This window comes from Rhinoderma darwinii, chromosome 7 (genome assembly GCF_050947455.1).
Source record: "Rhinoderma darwinii isolate aRhiDar2 chromosome 7, aRhiDar2.hap1, whole genome shotgun sequence".
Lineage (NCBI taxonomy): Eukaryota > Metazoa > Chordata > Amphibia > Anura > Rhinodermatidae > Rhinoderma > Rhinoderma darwinii.
The window spans coordinates 134,263,892-134,285,785 of NC_134693.1; the positions used below are offsets into that span (position 1 = coordinate 134,263,892).

The 21,894-nt window shown below is 40.5% G+C and overlaps 1 protein-coding gene across 5 annotated transcripts in view; it reads left to right on the forward strand.

The window, feature by feature from the left end:
* The window catches only part of LOC142656806 (G-protein coupled receptor 22-like), a 186,917-nt gene that overhangs the window by 140,227 nt on the left and 24,796 nt on the right, over positions 1-21,894 (forward strand). For 3 of the 5 annotated variants that reach the window (XM_075831722.1, XM_075831721.1, XM_075831723.1), the window contains exon 2: positions 6,486-6,667. The exons of 1 other annotated variant lie outside the window; for it this stretch is intronic. The gene's annotated coding sequence lies outside the window, so the exon portion shown is untranslated. Of the gene's footprint in view, positions 1-6,485; positions 6,668-17,762; positions 17,852-21,894 lie in introns of those variants that run through there. One more of the 5 variants, XR_012849759.1, reaches the window with a different exon arrangement.

The window sequence follows — 21,894 nt, forward strand, 5'->3', positions numbered from 1 at the left end:
AAGTGTTCGATTCCCCAGCAGCGCCACCACAGGGAAATGGAGTATTACACATTTCCTTTTGAAATAAATGGGCTGTCCGTGTAATGACTGGACATGCCGGGTCCTTCAAAGTGAGAGAAGCTCTTTCTATCCGCCCTCCTCTCCAGCCTATTGATGAGCATCCTGACCCCACTATTAATTCGGAATTCCCCAGCTCAGTGTTTGTCCATGAGTTTTCTAAACTGGACAACTGTCCGCATTCCCGATGTAATACCCTGCCCCTCACAATGCTACTAAATCTAAATTACTTTACCATAGACCCCCAGTATAACTGTGGGGGGGGGGGGGCAAATCCCCGGTAGAACCACAGGGGCCCCAGTTATTACATTCGGCAAACAGTTTGACACAGTTACAATATACCCCGCTAAATTCTGTATTTGGGAAAACTATTATGTCCGCCATTCAACTGCAACTAATAGGATGGCCATTGCTGTTCCCTTAGGAGGTTTTCATCTCATTTTGCCAGAAACGTGAATGATAAATTTGATTACCTGAACGCGACCGAGTGCCACTCGGGACGTTTTTCACGGCATCCGAGTGGCACCCGATAGTTTTCAAGGGCACATTCAATTTAGTGAAAAGATAGGAAACATATGACATGTTCTCAGATCACGGATAGGACTCGGGCGGCACACACGGTCGTGTGCATTAGGGCAAATACATCTTAGGCCCTGTTCACACTGAGTTTTTTGGCGCTTATTTTGACACAGAATCAGCATTGGAATCGGCTCTAAAAATCTGCCCAAATCACTCCCCCCTCCCCCATTGATTTCAATAGGAGGTAGAGGCATGTCCTTTCTTGCCCCGGTCTCCCGTCTCTGACTTCTCATTGAAACCAATGGGAGGCAGAAATAACCTGCGGCGCCAGTATCCAATCATTTTTTGCCCTCGAACCTTGCGTTAGCTTCAATGGCCGCTAGCGGAAAATGCACAAAAACGTGGAAAAAAAGCGCAGTCCGTTCAAAATCTGCCTGTGTTAACAGGGCCTAAAAAAAATCCCATAGCTGCATAACTAGGTAAATATACCATTCAGAATGCCGGGGAATCTGGGTTACGGCCTCTGTGGGAGCAGTAATGGTGGCCTGTTTGGTCATCACTCAGCTTTCCCAGAAACAAATACAATGTAGAAATAGAATTTTACAATAGTCGACTTCCCAGAAGAGCAATGATAGTTTTGTAGACTCGACCCCTATACAACTATTTGTCCAAGGAACAAGTAAAATGACTATTTTCCAGAATAAAGACGACAGCGGCTAAAAGAAAACAAAAGCGAAAGCAATTTGATGAAGCGCGGCCTCCTTTTGTATGTGGCACAGCTGGATCCCACATATGTCCAATTGGAGTATGTCTTGTCGCAGCGGTGCGCCTACTCTGGGGGTAATAGCATTGGTTGCTATGGATACATGAAAGCTGTCACTCGCTTGTTTTGTCAGGCACTTTCATGCGCGCTGTATAAAAAACTATTTATACGGATACGTGAGGTGCGCGTCCCAAAAACACAGCCGGATCGTTATTTATGAACGTGGAATTTCAGCCGCTCTATGTCACGTAATAATGGAAAAAAACAAGTTGTTCACAATAACATTGCGCACGCTATTGTACCACCGGCGAACGCTATCATTTATGTATTTTTTCATTATATGTAATCGGTCCTCTATAGAGTATAATGTAAAAGTAACAGAAGAAATGCTGGGTAACCAGGAAGAATAATATGCCCATGAGCTGAATGATGTATACACAGAACTTAAAGTGAACCTCCACCTTTTAACACCAGGCCTAACATTTTGCGCTGATTAATTTCTTTATAGCGGTCGTAGCTACGTTTTGTTTATACAGAGCTCCAAATCCCCTGCAGGGACAGAGAGTTACATGATAAAATTCTGTCTGCCTGCAGCTACCACTAGGGGGAGCTCAGGAGCTTAATGCATACTGTATATACATTGAACTCAATAATAACACTGTATACCGTAAGTTGCTAAGCTCCCTCTAGTGGCGACTGCAGGCAGACAGAATTTTATTATCTATCTCTGCCTATACAGGGGATATGGTGCTCTGTACGAGGTATTGGCCGCTATAAAGATATATTAAGAAATTAATTAGCACAACATTTTGATGTTCAAGAGCAGACATTCAGTTTGAGTTGTATTGGCCCTTTATATTACCCGTGGTGAATTTGCATTAAAAAACGGTAGGTGATTGCTTAAATAACAATTGCCTAATGGTAGTTATGCAAGGGGTCTCCCTGTCCCAAAAAATGTAAGGCCTATCCTCAGGAAAGGCCATGAATACGTGATTGGTCGGGGTCTGACACCCGGCACCACCTCTGTTCAGCTGTTTTGGAGGGGCCGCAGCGCTTGTACGAGTGCTTCATCCCCTTCATTTCCTTTCACACTGAATAGGAGATGGATGTAATACTGTGACCCGCCGAACGAGTGTTGCGACAATTCCCAGTGTGAGCACGAAGAAGTGATGGAAAAGCAGCACACGTACGACCGCTGCGGCCCCTTTAAATCAGCTGATCGGTTGGGGGTGACTAGAGTCGGACCTCAACCAATTACATATTCATGGCCTATCCTGAGAATGGGCCATCAATTTTTGGGGACTGGAAAACCCCTTTTAGCAAAGGGAGCAATTTGCTCTTGTCTTTGCCCTGTGAAAATTATTATCAGGGTTTTTATTCCTTAAAATAAACGTAATGCTTCGGTTTACACATAATAAATCTCTCAACTACTTGAGTGATGTCATCAACAGCCAAGTGATGTCATCAACAGCCAAGTAGGCAACAGTCGTTTCAATAGAACCAGCAGATCCTCCTGGTCCCACTGCTGCATGCTGTGAATATTTTTACAGCGCTCAGAGTCCAGTAGGTGGCGTACAGCACGGCTCCAGGTACTGCAGACATAAATTAAAGAGACAGAGCAGGAGCTTGAGATTCTGGATACGCATTACATTCTGATCAGTATATTCCCCATCCATTTCTCGATACATGATGTTACAGCACAGGCTGATTAGGATGTATTTAGTGAAATACGATATTCGGCCTTATTTGTATTAAGTCGCAAAGCGGCGTTCACCTCTCCGGCTGATTTATATGGGAGATCCATTAGCGGCAGGAATTATCCACTGGAACGGTTTCATTCCACTCTTTATATTTGTAATATTTTGATTTAGAATTGAATTATCCTGTCATCTTACTAGTGAATAGAAGTAAAACTGTCTCTCACGCTTAAAAATAAAGATTAAGTGCTTGTATCAAAAGGAATAATGTAATATAATGTTAATCCTGCAGCATTTCTGTTTCTCTGTCCCCATGACAACACTTCCTGTTATGTGCCCTGTGAGTTCAGTGTTATCATAGGGACATTGTATGGATCAAAATCATCTACATCAATATCCAAACATATTCACACATAAGATAAGTGATAATCAATGGGTTTTCACGTTGCTGATTTAGAGGGAAATTAAGGCATGCGGCATCACAACAGAAGAAATATTCTCTCTCATATAACTCTAGAGCAGTTGTGTTTTATATAAAAACATCCAAATAGTATATACATTTTTAGTACAGTATATCTTATTGTGGTCCAAGGTCTTTTTTCTGATTCAGAGCTCCAATTCCCGTTTAGATATAGAATGAAATTATACATTTTCCACCACCACTAGGGGGAGCTTATACAGTAAAAGCTCCTAAAATCCCCCTAGTGGTCGCTGCGGGCATCCATAAATGGTTCCCGACTGCCAACTGTATATTTACAGTGGGGGATTTTGGTCCTTAAAGCCAGCACCATAGTATATCTCAGCTCAATGAATACTACTGCCTCTTTTGGTCCTGGTGATCATGTGACTGGTCACATGATCGCCGGGATGCTGTTATTGGGAGGGTGATGCTGGGTCTTAATTTAAAGGTAAAAACTATAGTGTAAAAATAAAATATTGAAATAATAAAGTCCCCCAATGGTCTTTTCTGACCTTAGAGGGATAGACCATGATTAAAAAAAACTAGAACGGTAAAAAAACAAAAATAAATGAATTAAAAGATACAAATTACCCCAAAAAAACGATTCCCCCCACCAATCATTGTCGTAACGCAGGACCCAATTACCCTAAAATAGACATAAAATATCAAACTTTAATGTAGACAAAAAGTCTAAGTTCACACAGAGTATTTTGGCGCTGTTTTTGACGTGGAAACTGCGTCAGAAACAGCGGCAAAAAATACCCGAAATCGAATCCCATTGATTTTAATGGGATGCAGAGGCGTTTCTTCCCTTAAGCGGTTAGAAACGCTCCCGGGAAAAAGAAGAAGCGACATGCTCTTTCTTCAGGCGTTTCCGTCTCGGACCTCCCACTGACATCAATGGGAGGCAGAGATTGCGTTTTTCGCAGCGGAAAACGCGGCAAATGTTCTGCCTGCAGGTCAAAATCTGCCTCAAAATTCTTGAAGGAATTTTGAGATAGATTCTTCCGCCAGCAAAAAAACTGTGTGAACAGGGCCTTAGGGTAATACTATATTATTAGCAAAAACAATTAGCTAAAAAAAATTATAAATCTATTTTTCCACTATTTTTTTAAAAATGGTCAACCTAAATGCACACATTACGGAATTTGGTGCAGAAAATCTAATAGTTCGGTTTTTTTATGCATTTTTAGGTGTGGTTTTCACATTTTGATTTTTAAACGAGTCAGATACAATTCGCAAGGGGAAACGCAAGATAAGTAGACCTGCTGCGGATTGTAAAATACACGTAACACACATCGTGTGAATTTGGCCTAAGCCTACAATTTCTGAAAAAGCAAAAATGATGTGTTTAAAAATCATAAAAGAAGAAACCGGCATTGTTTACCCAAAAAAAGTCGCAAAAATCACGTCGCTAGCCCAACACATAAAAAAGTTAAAGTCATTTAACTAACTCATGATAAAAATGGCTAAACTGTGCCTGGTCCTGAACTGGTTAACTCTACGTCTGGACCTCTATTAAGATGTATTAAGAAATGAATCTGCACAAAATGTTTCGTCTTAAAACAACAGAGTGCTAAAGGGGTTATGTGGGGACCGAAATTTATTAGCGGTGTAGTCCCTGCAGTATGTGAGTCCACACGCTCATATACGTTCCGGTCCCCCGTCCCGCTGATTCTGATATTTTCAAAGATTTTTATAGCGCTGCCGGGGGACCGGAAGTCAAGTTGCACATTCTTCTTTGAGGACGATACGACTCTTTGTCACATGACCGATCCCGCAGTACTCTATGTAATCGCTGCACTACTGCGTCTGCTTGTACATGGAGTACAGCGGGGCCGGTCACATGATGAAGGGTCATATCGTGATAAATGAAGGTTGTACAACTAGACTTCCGGTTCCCCGGCAGCGCTATAAATCTATGAAAATCTCAGAATCAGCGGGACGCGGGACCGGAATGTATATTAGCGAGTGTCCTCACATACTGCAGGGACTACACTGCGAATAATTTTTGGTCCCCGCCCCTTTAAAAGGAGGATCCTCGCTGTACGGTTCCGGTGTTAACCTAACGAGAGGGCCAATAATCGTTGAGTATTTGCATATGGGAAGCTATTGCTATGAACACTTTATGTACACGGGTCCAGACATCATGGACGGTCTATACTATTCACATTGTATCCTCCTTACAAAGGATATAGAAGAATTGGCAGGAACAGGATCAATACGGGGAGTGCAGAATTGGAACAAATATCTGGGTTAATGTGGGAGCCGTAGATAAGAACATCTTATTCTGTATTTCTATCCTGGGAAACGCTTCCAAGATTTTACTAATTACAATTCAATATGCATCAAATAAACCCTTCTATCCTGCCAGGGTTCAGAGAGGTTCCCACGCTTACAGGTTGTGTGTATCAGTGGTGCAGGATGTTGATACAAATAAACCAAATTAGGTATTACTCCAACTTTAAACCTAATTTTGTTATTAGATCCAAAATTTGGTGCCGATTAAATTCATAATATATTATTATAATGTCCAATTTTTGGAATACAGAGCTCCAAATCCCCTGCAAAGACATAGAGCTAAATGACCAAATTATATTTGCCTGCAGCCACCACTAGAGGGAGCTTAGGATTTTACTGAAAATTAATTTATAATTGATTTCAATGAGCTCCCCCTAGTGGTAACTATAGACAGATGGAATTTTATTATGTAACTCTATGGCTAAGTAAAGGGAAGCATTTGGAGCACTGTCTTGGAAAAAACGAAGCTTCAACCTCTATAAAAATAAATTATAAAATTAATCAGCACGGACATGTAAACCTAAACGCAAAATAAGGTTCATAGCTGGAGTTACACTTCTAGGTGCCGGTCCATAAATCAAGCAAAGTTTTTCTAAGGTGGATTGTTTCTAAAGTTCTGAAACATGATAATAAAAAGAATCTAAGGAAAAAATGTAAACGGGAAAAATTACTGCTTTGTGTCTTGCAGATCCCTCTAGTGTTTCGTTTGTGAATTACGCCATCCTTGACTCCATGTTTTTGCTGTGTGGTGATGGTACCAGTAGATGTGGCATCCGCAATGTGTGACCCAATAGCAATGTATGGCCGATCTCACCAGTCAACGTTCTCCTTGGCGTTTTACATTCATTCACATGAATGTGTCTAGCACAGGTAGGTTCCTGGGTATACAGAGCTATCACTTAAATATTTATTCAAGCCAGATTTGAAAATTCTTCTAATCCACATCCATAATTTTGTCTATAGGGGGCGATACTATTGTGGTTATTGCAGATATTCAGCTTAATTGCAGTTTCCCTTCATCCACTCCTTTTGGGAGCTCATATAAAAGTGTGTTACTCACTAGGGGGCGATAATGAGCATAAGAGAAAGCTCCCCTTTATGTAAGGGTTATATGAAATCTGTGCTTCATGCTGAGGCATGATGGGAATGACATTCAGAAAAAAAAACTATTTCAAAGTTGTGAAAAATCTATAAAATGTACACGTTGCAATGCCAGATTGCGTTTCCAGCTTGTTTATGCATTCGTACATCACTTATTTTTAGGTGTTTGCACAACATAATTAGAGAGATTACAGATTATACACAATTTTCAAATGATTTAAAAAAAAAAAAAAAAAAAATCACCAAGAGATATAACGTAAAAATTATTCAAAACCTAAATTCAATGACATTCAATGACATGAAACATTTCTTCTATACATCCCCCGGACTGGGACTTTTCTATTAGCCTTGAATTAAGGATATAATTGCACATGGAGGGGAATTCAATGATTTGGAAATGTATTTGTATTCATCCGCTGACTGACACTTTTTAATAATTTGCTTAATTGTGCATGGAGGAAAATGTGATGATTTGGAACGTTTTCTGTATCCATCCCCTTTTAAACAACTTTGCATTAGGGAAATTCAATCATTTGGAAATTTCTGGTATCCATCCCCTTTCTGGCATTTTCCCATAACTTTTGCATAATTGTACAATAAGATAAATTCAATGAGTTGGATATTTTCTTGTGTCCATCCCCTGACTGCTACTTTTCAATAACTTTGGTTAATTGTACTCCAAGGGAAATGACTTGGAAAATGTACTGTCCTGACTGGCACTTTGTATTCATCCCCTTATTGATACTTTTAAAGGCTATGTACACCTTCGGAGTTATTTTTTTAAAATAAAAATGTCTATCAGTGTGTTTGGTGCAACGTTCTTTTTTTATTCAAAAATATTTTTAATTTGTGAGATACAGCTGCTTTGTATCCTGTATACAGAGCAGCTGGATCGTGCGCCGAGACCTGAATCCGTTAGGTCAGTGGCAATGACTGGCAAATACACGTCAGCTTCATCTTATGTACCACTGACAAATGTTCTACTTTACAATATTCCACAAACGTAAGAAGTTATAATCAAGCAGCTCAAGAGAATAAAACAGGCAAATTCCGACTACGTAGAGAGAATGCGCCATAAAAACAATGACAGCGATCATGCTATTAATAAAAAAAACATAAGAAACGGATATCCCCATGTGATCGCAATGAGGTCACGTTACGCCTTGATCTCCATGCAGGTTCAAATCAGGTGGGGGGGGTGCGAGCTCGGAGAAGCAAAGACACACTGAGACGTTTCTCAAGGCAAAAATACTTCTGACTTTATTTGCAGAGACACAGAGTTTATATAGTAAAAATATCATATGACTACGTGCAGACACATATACATTCTTGTGGTTTCTTTCCTCATTATTCTTATCTCTACATACATTGTTTCTTTATTCCTTACATCTAATTTTTAATCCGGTGTTCTACCCATATCTATCTTGGCTGTACGCCCAGAACCCAAAAAGTCTGTAAACAGACTCCCTAGTTCCTGGTAGTACCCTCATAACATAATGAATTCGCAATTTCCAGTTTCGGCAGAACATCTGCAGATTATTACATTCCATAACCTTTCAATAATACCCAAAATATAGACTCGTTTATCCTTCTACCTTGAAGTAGTACATACATTACACTTATATCATTGATTATAGGTTGTTCTATACCATCACATACCCAACATATATTCTAATACATGTTCTTCTCTTCAGCATTGCACTCATTGAGGTCCCAGATACATTATACATATATTTATTCCATAACAATCCCTCCTTTTGTGATTTTACCAACACCTAAATTCCAATGCTACTTCTATCTCCTGATAGCAAGGCTTCGATCCATTTCTTCACTTGATTCACACAGGTATGTAGGTGGGGTAATCTCACAACACTCTTTCATCATAATGTATAGGCCTCTGATTGAATACTTCCCTTATCTTGCAAAATGCATAACAATTGAAACATGTAAGCAATACAAATAATATCATTAAGCAAATCAACGGTTGGAAAAGCACATGCAATATTTTAGTAGCTGTAGGTGAGAATCCTGTAAAAACGTCATACCAATGATGGGCACTGGCATCTTTTATTGCTGACGATAAATTTATTACTTCCTTAGCTGCTATTGTAGCCAATACTTTCACTTTACTTAGAGTTACATTATGGGCTGCTATCAATTTCTTTACGTCTTTAGACTTTTGTAACACTTGTTTTAACTCTTCCAGTGGCAAACTAAAATTTCCATAGGGCAAAGGTTCAGATACCCATACAGTGGACATTATTTCTTCTAAAGTAGGCAGGAACACTATAGTTTGGTTCCCCAAAGTCAAATGCGTCACATTGTATAGACATCCTGAAAATGGTCCTATGAGATTAAACTGGCTAAGGGTCTGCTTGTTGTTAGTTATTAAACATACATGCTGTGGACCTACTTCAATATAAACCTGTAGGTTAGCTTCTGGGATTATAGTGAGTGCGCATACATTATCCTGGTGCTGCATTAGACAGGGTTCATATATCCCTGACTGTTCATTACATACATATCCTTGCTCTGTTAACTGGCACAAATCTGTATTCCTTGTCTTATTGTGAGAATCTATGTGTGTTCCTTTCATTTCCGGCATCCAATATTGTCCTAATAATGTCACCGGATCAATCATTACCATTGGCATAACAATAAATTTGCATAATAGAGTAGGATTTTTCACATTAAATGCTATTAGTCTTCCTGCACACCATCTAGGTGTACACTCAGTATACTCAGGCTGGAACAATAACCACGTATCATTTCTCTCTCCTATGGGCAGAATGTCTGTCCATTGCCTAACATGACTCTTATATGTGGCTTAAAACTATCTCTTAAAATTGTTATCAAAAATACAAAATATCTTCTATTTCTTATTTGGCTATTATTCATACATAATATCATCCCATCAGTTTCTTTTATTACAATCGTAGAGTTGAGCCTCTCCTTGTTGCATCTTTCATAAATCTTATTTATCATTTCATTTCTATTTTTACTGGTTGTATATTTCTATAGATACTGTAAATCTGGTTCATAACAACAAAGCAACAGCCCCGGCGTCTCTTCTTGTATGCTAATGTTGGCTGTTTTGTCTATGTGAAGGTACACAGTCCCTCCATGTGGTCCTTTTTTCCAAGTCCCTTCGGTTGTAGTCACATTTGTAGTATAACACGGGTCATTGGCCTTACAGGTGTAGTTACCCTGCTTTCTATCCACTGTGGCATTCGCCCACCCTGTCCTGAACTGTTCCAGTGATTCTGTACTGATTACGTGTACAGGAGTAGCAGTTCTGCCTTTTTGTATAAGAGCACACGCAACAACCGCCGCAACAACCGCAAAGATCTTCATTCTTCTGGCTGAAGAACCTTTTTACAATAATTGGCGTGAATCCAGCTTGCCTTTCCTTCGAGCTTCACTGAGGTGCTTGTAACGAGTAAAACTTGAAAAGGACTTGAAACGGTCCGTCAAATCTTGGGTCTAGACTTTTCCTCACGTGTCTTTTGACAACGACCCAATCTCCTGGTTCTAGCTTATGCGTCCCTTCAACTGAATCGGGATCTAGAATGGAAGCAAAGACTTGTGCATGCACCTTGGTCAATTGTTTGTTCAGCGTTTATACATAATCTGTTAGTCTACCATACTGCATTTGGAGCACCTATGGAAAATAACATCCTAATCTGGGAGCCGACCCAAATAACATCTCATATGGGCTGAGACCTGTTCTTTTTGTGGGCGTATATCTTACTGAGAACAAGGCTAATGGTAGACACTCGGTCCATGGTTTCCCGGTTTCTACCATTGCTTTTTGGATTTTCAATTTGAGAGTCCCATTTAGTCTCTCAACCTTCCCACTATTTTGTGGATGGTATGGTGTATGTAGGGCTTAACTTATGCCTAGAGCTGACAACACATAGTTCATGATTTCACCCGTAAAATGAGTTCCTCTGTCGCTCTTGATCACCTCTGGAACTCCATATCTGCACACCACCTCGTTGATCAGTTTCCTTGCTGGGGCTACGGCTGTAGCTTTGGTTACTGGAAAAGCTTCTGGCCATCCTGAAAAGAGATCAATACAAACAAGCACATACTCATAGGTACCGACTTTTGGTAGTTGAATATAGTCTATCTGTAGTCTCTGGAATGGGTAAATTGGTCTGGGTGTGTGCTTCTGTGCTACTTTTACAGTTCTTCCAATATTATGTGTTGCACAGATCATGCATCCTTGTGTAAAACTGCTGGCCATCACACTAAACCCTGGAGCATACCAGGTTTTGTTAACCAAGTCCATCATTGCCGTTTTTGACTGGTGTGTCTCTCCATGTGTTATCTGGGCCATCATTGGGAACATTGTCTTAGGCAGGCACGGTTTATTCTGGCATTGCCAGAGGCCATCTTTTCGTAGCGTTGCTCCTTGGGCCGTCCACTTGTCTTTTTCTTCTTCTGTTGCTTGTCCTTGAAGTTTTTGCAGTAGTTCCGGGCTTACAGCTGGTCTTGTTTCCTCTGGATCTTTTATCTGATATACGGCTGCTAACACGGGTAGCTTCTGTGCTGCTTGCTTTGCTGCTTCGTCTGCCAGGGCATTTCCCCTTTCGTCTCTGGTGAACTCACCTTAGTGTGAGCTTTAATTTTTACTACTGCTACTTCTGTGGGTAACATCAGGGTCTCCATCAAGTATTTTACAAAGTCTGCATTCTTTACAGGTGTACCTGCAGAGGTCAAAAACTGTCTAGCCTTCCATATGGGGCCATAATCGTGTGCAATCCCAAAAGCATATCGAGAGTCAGTGTATATATTTTCTGTCTTTCCTTCTGCATGTTGGCATGCTGCTGCCAGGGCCTTAAGCTCCGCTTCTTGTGCTGAGCGGGACGCTGGTAAGGAGGCTGCTTCTAGGACTACATCTTCGGTGGTTACTGCATATCCTGTAAGAAAAGATCCTTCTACACAATACCTTGAACCATCCACAAAGAGTATTAGGTCTGGGTTTTGGAGTGGGGTATCTTTCATATGTGCAAAGCCCACTGTTTCCTGGGCCATAAGGGCCATACAATCATGTTCATCAGTTTCAGGCAAAAATTGTGACCATACTTTACCTACGTCTTCTCCCCCTTGCTCCAAAGGCAGTAAGGTAGCTGGGTTCAATGTAGTACAGCGGTGTAAAGTAACCTGCTCAGGAAGAAGAAGAGCACAGGTTAATCTCAAATGTCTTGCAGTGGACAAATGCTTCGGTTGTACTTGAGTTAGAATAGCAGTAATATCATGTGGTGGAAATGCCAGGACCAAATCTGAGGCCTTGTTTAACATTGAATTTACAGCAATGATAGCTCTCACACATGATGGGGAACCTCGGGCCACAGGGTCTAGTCTAGCTGAATAACATGCTACCGGGCGCTGCTGTGGTCCATGACTTTGTGTGAGAACCGCAGTGTCATGTCCATTTTGTTCAGTACAGTACAAAGTATATGCTTGCGTAGAGGTACTCCATGGATTGGTGTCACAAGCCGCTACCAAACACAACTCCTCCTCATTCAGCTGATAATGCAGAATACTTTGAGAATCTCACTTCTATCAGGTTCTGCAAATACTTGATTAATACAAAAACAAATAAAAATAAAACATTCCCAAAAACTTTACATCAAATTAACAATGTCCAGACAAGTTTTGTTTTGCCTTCTCCCTCATCTAAATCCATAAAAACTCGTGTGAGTGATGTCACATCGCCTCCTGTGTAACTTTGCTGGAGGGGGATGGTCTCTTACACATAAACCAAAATTATACCTGATCAGTTCCTTCACCCTTCCCCCCTTTGTGGACTCTGCGAGAGTGATGTAGCAGAGTTCAAAACTACATCTCAACATAACACTAGTTTAACCCTCTGTAATGTACAACAGCCTGAAACAAAAATGACTTTTTCCTGACAAACATTTGATCTTTACAATGACATAACTCATGTGTGAAATCAAAAATAAAACAATTGTAGTTAGTTATTCAATAAAACAGAAAATATTATCTCTGATAACATTAATTACTGCAAACCAATAAACTGTATATAAAAAAATAGGGAACGGTGGGGGCACATACATTTTCAAACCCCCGTGTCTCACAGTATCTAAAGTTTAATACATCTGAATTAACATCAAAACACATGAAATCTGATCACATCATAACACATAAATATCGTAACTTTTATAACCAACAGCGCTTGCGCAAAAGAGAAGAAATGTATTTCAGTTTGTACACATTACTGATATATATATATCTCAGCAGTGCATATTGAAATCCCTTGGTCTCATCAGCCCTGCAGACTGCACCCAGTCAGCCCCCCTCCTCCTCCTCCCAAACACAGCACACTTTAGGGGGGAGGGAGGGGGGTCACAAACTCATTTCTTACAACTTCTCACAATCTTAACACTTTCAATGCCGGCAAAACAACATACGTATCTGCAATCATTCATCACACCATTGTACAGGAATTATCTACGTTAATATTTATCAGTACAATCTGACGGCCACCATCTCTATATTATGATGACGTGTTGCTTCATCAGTGAACTAAAACTGGAACTTCTGTAAATAGAAAAGACACTACAAATGACAAAATTAACAAGGTGATTATTTCATACTGATTTGGTTGGGCCGGGCGTGGCCACATCAGGGGCAGGGGGGGGCAGCCTCTCCCCTTGGAAACAGTGCGCGGGGGGTTTCCCACCAACAATGAGGACACACTCAACATGAGGTACGGACGCCATTACCGGGCGTCGGCTGGTCCTGTTCTCTAATACATACAATACATTTCTTATTCCTAACTTCCTCTTCTGCAAATCCCTCTAAAGCACTTTTCATCAACTTTCTACCTTCCAACTTCCCTTTGTTCTCCAGAATACCTTTTGCCCAATCTGCGGCTTGGAGCCGCCCTCCTCTTTTTCCCTCTGCCAGTTTTCATGCCTTGATCAGGGCAAGCAACTCTGCACTCTGTGCAGAATGTATGCCAGGATCAAGGGTCTCATCATATAAGACAGAGGTGTCTGGTGGTTTGGCTGTGAAGGACTGCTTATACATTATTACATTTATCACTTTTCCTGATTCAATCTACAAAATGACACAAAGTCATACAAAATATCTATATCAGCATTTAATGTTGTGTCCATTCATTTCAAGAACAAGATTACGTTTCTTATCTCACTAGCAGCTGTTCTTCACCTCCCCCTTCTCTTGTCACACTAGTTGATTCTAAATTATACCATATGGGAATATACTATAAGGTCATTTGCAACATTAAAACAACTACTACTTCTTCTGACACTTTTCTCCATGCTTCTGCTTTCCCCTGTAACTTTTTATCTTTCAACCATCCACGTTTTGTGTCACAACATTCATTCCATTTTTCTGCGTCTAACCGTCCATGGGATTCTAGACCACATGCTTTCATTAATTTTTTTTTTTTTTTTTTTTTTTTTTGTTTGTTCCCTGCGTTGCCTTTTTACCTTCTCTTTCTGCTACTACCTGTTTGGCGGTTTGTCCTTTGGGGTGCTCATCTCATACTCTTGTTACAGATTCTAGCTACTGACAGATGAATTCCATTCTCATCTATTTTATACAGTTTCTAGTTTCCGTACTTACTCCTGTTACAGATTTTAGCTACTGATAGATGAATTCCATTCTCATCTATTTTAGACAGTTTCTAATTTCCGTACTTACTCTTGTTACAGATTCTAGCTGACAGACGAATTCCATTCTCATCTGTTTTAGACAGTTTCTAGTCTCCGTACTTAATAGGGACACCAGTTCCCCATTGTCTAGTTATAAGTGGTCGCCTATAGGCAGACCCTAAGTTATGTAGGGGGTAGTTTTCCTGATAGGTGAATTTCTGGATTTACGATCCCCTAGTAAGCTTACACCCTTTTAACAGGTGCTTGCTCACCCATATGCCATACCTCAAACTCTCGTTTGCCGTGACTGTTTCCCATAGCCCTGCTATGATGGAGGGGACTCTTACCCTTCTCTCTCAGTTTTTATCTTCACTAACAAACACCATGGCTATTGGCTGTTAGGGAAAGTCCCACACTACCTTTCTCACCTATTTTATACAGTTACTTATCCCCTCAAAACCCTTTTAAACCTTCTTCTACTCTGGCCAGAGAATTAAATTCCTTTTATAACTAGCTTACTTTCTTCTTATTCACTTTAAACACCACTCAAGGAGATATCCTCCACACCATAACAGTAATATGACAAATATTCCTGATCCAAATAATAAGGAAAACGTAAAATCAAGCTGTTCATTTGACATGCCGGATTATCGGATTGCAGAAAATTCTGGAATTTTGAGCTGAAAATCAGTGCATGATAATCCCCGCAAGTACCTCAATGCTGTACACACATTTTCGGTATTTTGCCGGATTATCAGATTGCACAAAATTTTCGATTTCCGGGCTAAAATTTAGCCTATCATAATCCCCATAGTCACCTGAAGCATGTACACATGTTTCTGGTAATTTGCCGGATTATCGGAAGTTTTTTTCCAAAAAACAATTTCCTTATTCTAAAATGCATTTGTGACACAAAACTGGGTTTCTACAACATTCATACAAATACTGTCATGGAGATCAGGCACTTTATCCTGAGGGTAGGATTACATATAGACTTGACCAGATTTTTACACTAAAAATACCCTCATGTGGCCCCTCTATTCCTCAGGAGTACTACCGGGAAGGTGACCTACCAGACAGGAAGGTGCAGAGCAGAGTTTGTAAGAATTAAGTCTTCTTACCTTGCTGCAGCTGTGGTCTGCCCGTTCCTTAGTCTGGAGAGTCGCCACTCTAGTCCCGGGAGATCCCCTAGGTGGGGTGCCGTCCTTCTGGTCAAGTCCCTGTTTCGGGCGCCAATTTCTGTGATCGCAATGAGGTCACGTTACGCCTTGATCTCCATGCAGGTTCAAATCAGGTGGGGGGGGTGCGAGCTCGGAGAAGCAAAGACACACTGAGACGTTTCTCAAGGCAAAAATACTTCTGACTTTATTTGCAGAGACACAGAGTTTATATAGTAAAAATATCATATGACTACGTGCAGACACATATACATTCTTGTGGTTTCTTTCCTCATTATTCTTATCTCTACATACATTGTTTCTTTATTCCTTACATCTAATTTTTAATCCGGTGTTCTACCCATATCTATCTTGGCTGTACGCCCAGAACCCAAAAAGTCTGTAAACAGACTCCCTAGTTCCTGGTAGTACCCTCATAACATAATGAATTCGCAATTTCCAGTTTCGGCAGAACATCTGCAGATTATTACATTCCATAACCTTTCAATAATACCCAAAATATAGACTCGTTTATCCTTCTACCTTGAAGTAGTACATACATTACACTTATATCATTGATTATAGGTTGTTCTATACCATCACATACCCAACATATATTCTAATACATGTTCTTCTCTTCAGCATTGCACTCATTGAGGTCTCAGATACATTATACATATATTTATTCCATAACACCCCACTTCCCAAAAAGATGGGTCTATTTCCTTTATATCAGTCAGTGTCTACAATGAAAGCGTTAATTACAAGCCGTTGTTACCCTAGCCATAGGACAACTCCGCCTGGATTTAGTGCTTCATAACAGTTCAGTTTTATTCCTTTTATCTATACATGAAAGCCGGAGGAATCCCTGGCGATGTTCTGAAAAACGTATTTTACCGGCTGCCAGGAACTGCAGCAGCTGCACCCCACCCGCCCTTCCCCATAATGCCACTGTGAACACAAAGGACCGGTATAGGGCAAAGTAGGGGGAGCTGCGCCATAGAGGAATCAATTGAACCCTGCATGGCTTAATGGGAAATATGTAGATACGATAGACAGATGATAGATAGATAGATAGATAGATAGATAGATAGATAGATAGATAGATAGATAGATAGATAGATAGATATGAGACAGATAGACAGACAGAAGATAGATATGAGATAGATAGATGTGAGATAGATAGATGTGAGATAGATAGATGTGAGATAGATAGATGTGAGATAGATAGATAGATATGAGATAGATAGATAGATATGAGATAGATAGATGTGAGATAGATAGATATGAGATAGATAGATATGAGATAGATAGATAGATATGAGATAGATAGATAGATAGATATGAGATAGATAGATGTGAGATAGATAGATAGATATGAGACAGATAGACAGACAGAAGATAGATATGAGATAGATAGATGTGAGATAGATAGATGTGAGATAGATAGATGTGAGATAGATAGATGTGAGATAGATAGATAGACAGACAGATTTTTTCAATGCTTTGGATACAACAAAATGTTGTAAAGATTTTCACCCGTATTGCATCCCAGTTCTGTTTAGAGATACATAATAGACTTAAAGGGTAACTAAACGTTCAGATATTTGAACATCATGTCAGAAGTTTTGATTGTTGGGGGTCTGAACACTGAGACCCCCACTAATCGCTAAAACGAAGCGGCAGAAGGGCTCGTGTGAGCGGCTTAGTTTCTGTTCGGCTTTTTCCGGAAAACGATGCAACGGTGTAAGGGCTCTATAGAAAGTGGAAGAAAAGTCAAACAGAAACGAAGCGGCTCACACGAGCGCTTCTGCCGCTTCGTTTTAGCGATTGGTGGGGGTCTCAGTGTTCGGACCCCCACCAAATCAAAACTTCTGACATGTCACTATGACATGTCAGAAGTTTGTTGAACGTTTAGTTACCCTTAAAGTAAATTTCGTCATTTAAAAAAATTTCACAGTTTATATCTCCTAAAAAAAAGTTGAATAATCAGTCAACTACTTCAGTTTACGGTTTTTGCAGAGAAGTTTAGTTACGTCATGTTTTTCTCCATAGCTTTTTACAAAATGATGCTCGTTGTCTTTGGAAACAGACAGCCGTTAAGCTTTGCCCTACTGTCAGCAATATTAAAACAAGTACAAGATAAGTAAAACAAAGGATTTACAAAGTTACTCCTTATTTTATTGTTACTTTTCCTTTAAAATTGGGACATACATAAATCCCATGTGTACATTTAATGATATATTGCTGTGCTGAATAATTATACTGGACACTTTCCAAGTTGCCAAATAATCCAGAATTCCTGCTGACCGGAAGAGAAGATCCTTCCCAGATCTGACAGATTCACTTGAATAACACCCGCCCCCCCCCTCATCTTCGAAGGAAAACTATTTATTCTTACTGGTATTTGTTTAATTTCAATTTGATAATCTTTGTTTTATTCTTACATTTTGTGGTGGGTAAACTAAAAAATATCAGGTCATAAAAGATGTTCACACGGGGTCTTTTGCCGAGTTTTTTGACGCGGGAACCGCGTCGCGAAACTCGGCAGAAACGGCCCGAGAACGCCTCCCATTGATTTCAATGGGAGGCGTCGGCGTCTTTTTCCCGCGAGCAGTAAAACTGCCTCGCGGGAAAAAGAAGCGACATGCCCTATCTTCGGGCGCTTCCGCCTCCGACCTCCCATTGACTTCAATGGGAGGCAGGAGAAAGCGTGTTTTATGCCCGCGGCGCTCAATGGCCGCGGGCGAAAAACGGCGCGATAATTGCTGTTCACACGGAGTATTTTGGGGGAGGAATATCTGCCTCAAAATTCCGTTTGGAACTTTGAGGCAGATATTCCTCCCCCAAAATACTCCGTGTGAACATAGCCTTAATACTAAATGTCAAAGCAGTAGGAATTGTAATTTTACTGTGGCATACCTCCAGGAGCCAGTGATATCACTGAGGCAAAAACATAAGAGTAACGTAGTAATTAGTAACATCACTGAGATTTGGAAACCAATCAGTTATCTGGGAACCAGTGACATCACTGAGGCAGACCACAGTGAACCAGTGACATCACTATGGCAAGTGTCCTATCAGATCAGTCCCCTAGGAACTAATGATATCACTGAGCTTTGGAAACTTGTCAGTTATCTAGGATCCAGTGAAATCACTGAGGCAAAGACACATCAGTAACTTAGGAACTATCACACCACTGAGACAGAGACAAATCAGTAATTTAGGCACAAGTGACATCCCTGAGGCAGAGACATATCAGTAACTTAGTAACTAAAGACATCACTGAGGCAGAGGCATAGCAGTAACTAAGTAGCATTATTGAGATAGAAATATCAGTAACTTAGTAACGTGTGACATCACTGAGGAAGAGACAAATGAGTATCTAAGGAACTAGTGACATCACTGAGGCAAGTGTGCTTTCAGTTCCCTAGGAACCAGTGGTATCAAACGGAAAACCGATCCATTATCTAGGAACTAGTAACATCACTGAACTCATGAGATGACTTTGGCACAAGACAGATAATTTTTTTTTTAGGAATCAGTAACATTCCTGAGAGCTGAGACCTAGTAGTTCTTCAGGAACCCGGGAGAGCACTGAACTAGAAGATAAGTAATTTCTTTAGTAATTAGTAAACAAGGAGACCTATTAGTTTTCTAGAAACCAAAAACATATATCCCTTAGGAACAAGCTTTACAGGAGCCAGTCTTATCACTAACACAGGTAACCTGTCAGTTCTATAGGAATTTGTGACATCAGGTGGCAATAGGATTAATCAGGCTAGTGACATATTAAAGTCAGGAGACAAACCAGTTCTCTACCAGTTATTGCACCAGGTCTTCAGGAACCAGTGACATCACCCAGACAGGAAAACTATTAGACCTCTAGGAACCAGTGACATCACTTAAAGGGACAGTGTCATGATTATAAAAAGACGTATTATTACGTAAAAAGACGTCCGCCAAAAAGAAGTGCATATCACTTCTTAGGACGTTTTTCGAGCAGTTTTTCATTGACTATAGAAACAGAGCTCCAAAACGGCCGTAAAAAACGCAAGTTTGAATAAAAAATGGCTGAAAATCAGGAGCTGCTTTCCCTTTGTTTAGTAAGCGTGTGAACATACCCTTAGCATATTGGTGTGTCCTATAGCTTCTGACATCAAGGATGGAAACCTATGAAATCTCCGGAAACTAGTGACATCGCAGAAGATATCACTAAAACATAGGGTAGGGGAATTTATCAAAAGTCGAGCAAGATAAAAATGAGGCAGTTGTTCATAACAACAAATCATATTCCAGCTCTCATTTTTTAGAAGCCTTTTGGAACGTGAAAGCAGAATCCTAATTGGTTTCTATGAACAAATACTTAATCTTTCCCTTGTACCAGTTTGATTAATCTCTGTCAATATTATAGGTTTCAATTATCGAAATTGGTACCAATTGACAGCGGTGTAGATAGGCGGGACTGGCAGGACATGTGCCCTGGGTTATGCGTGCCCGGTGAGGGAGCCAACAAGCCACTATGCCTTACTGAGCTTTGGACAGGTTATTAAGATACAAGGCTAGGGCAGCAAACTGAATTTTCGCCCCGTGTGAAGGCAAGCCTAGCTACTACTGGTGGTCCAAACTTATAGACTGACAGTAAGATCATTTTTGTTTTTTTGAATTCCCCTTTAAATGGGTTGTCTGGACAACTGATGACGATAGGTCATCAGTATATGATCGGTGGGGGTCTAACACTAGGACCCCGCACCGATCAGCTGCTCCGTCTGCCTACTGCAGAGTTCGGAGTCAGAAGCAGTTGGCTCCGTACATTGCATAGCGGCCGTGCTGCATGAATACAGTACTGCAGCTCGGCTGCTATTCTGGATCAGAACCATCTGCTTCCTGCATGGACATCCAGTACCAGAGGCAGCCGGAGTAGCTGATCGGTGCAGGTTACGTGTGTCGGACCACCACCGATCATATACGGATGACCTTTCCTGTGGATAGGTCATGAGTTGTCCAGAGAGGACATCCAGGTACCTCTCAAGGAACATTTAGGAAAAGAGAAAGAACATGTTACAAGTAAACTTTTAACATTTCCGGATTATTTTGCTGTTCTATCGCCCTCTGCAATCTCTTCTCCCTCAAGAAGCTTTCAACGAGCGAGGCGGGTCTGAGCACCTTCAGAAATTGTTTTTATCTTGAAGGAAATATGTTGTGCAGAACGAATCTTGGATTCTTTTGATGGAAAAACTCCAAATCGTTCACTGCCCACAGAGGACGCTGACACAATGATACAAATTGTCTCGAATTCTGCAGTGATCTGACAGCTTGTACCTGCAATAAACCCACACTTTATGTATGGGGGGAAGGAATAGGTGGGGCACTAGGGGTGCAGAACGTCTAATGCACAATACTCAAACGTATCGCTTGCCTTTTATATGCCGGGGAAATTTAGGTCAGCGATAATCCCGGCTTAAAATCAAAAGTAGTTTCTTTGTAGGAGTATAGAAAGGGTACAAGATGCACCAAGAGGGATGTGAGCGCCCCCCGGCTACTTATCAGTTGCTCATCCCCATCTTGTATGGGATTGCGTGCACATAAAGGTCCATACAGATCAAAGCCGCCCGACATTCGTGAAGTTAAGAGCTCATAATTTCTAAGAAAGGTTATTCCCCAAATGGTTACATGAGTGAGCTGGTGTGTAAATCCCAAATAAACCTATTAGCATCAGAAGCTGTAATTCTACGTGTGGGCTGAAGACTTACCGTACATTAAATACATCACAGCATGCGAAATGTTCAGGAGCCATAACCACTCAAAGCATCTCCTGCAAAATAAAAAACAATCAAGGGTAGTATTATAATAGTAATCATCATTTATATAGTATCAACATATTCTGCAACAAGTTACATTTCAACCGGTACAAAGGTTAAACTTGATCGACCGGTCCCTTTTTTCAATTTATGTAACATGTACAAAAAAATCAGAAATTGCAGAGTAACAAACTAATAGTTCGAATAAGGGGCATGAGGACCGTGCTTGCTAGAGCTTACAATCTATAGTAGTTATATTCTTGTATATAGGAGCAGTATTATAGTAGTTATATTCTTGTATATAGGGGGCAGTATTATAGTAGTTATATTCTTGTATATAGGAGCAGTATTATAGTAGTTATATTCTTGTATATAGGGGGCAGTAT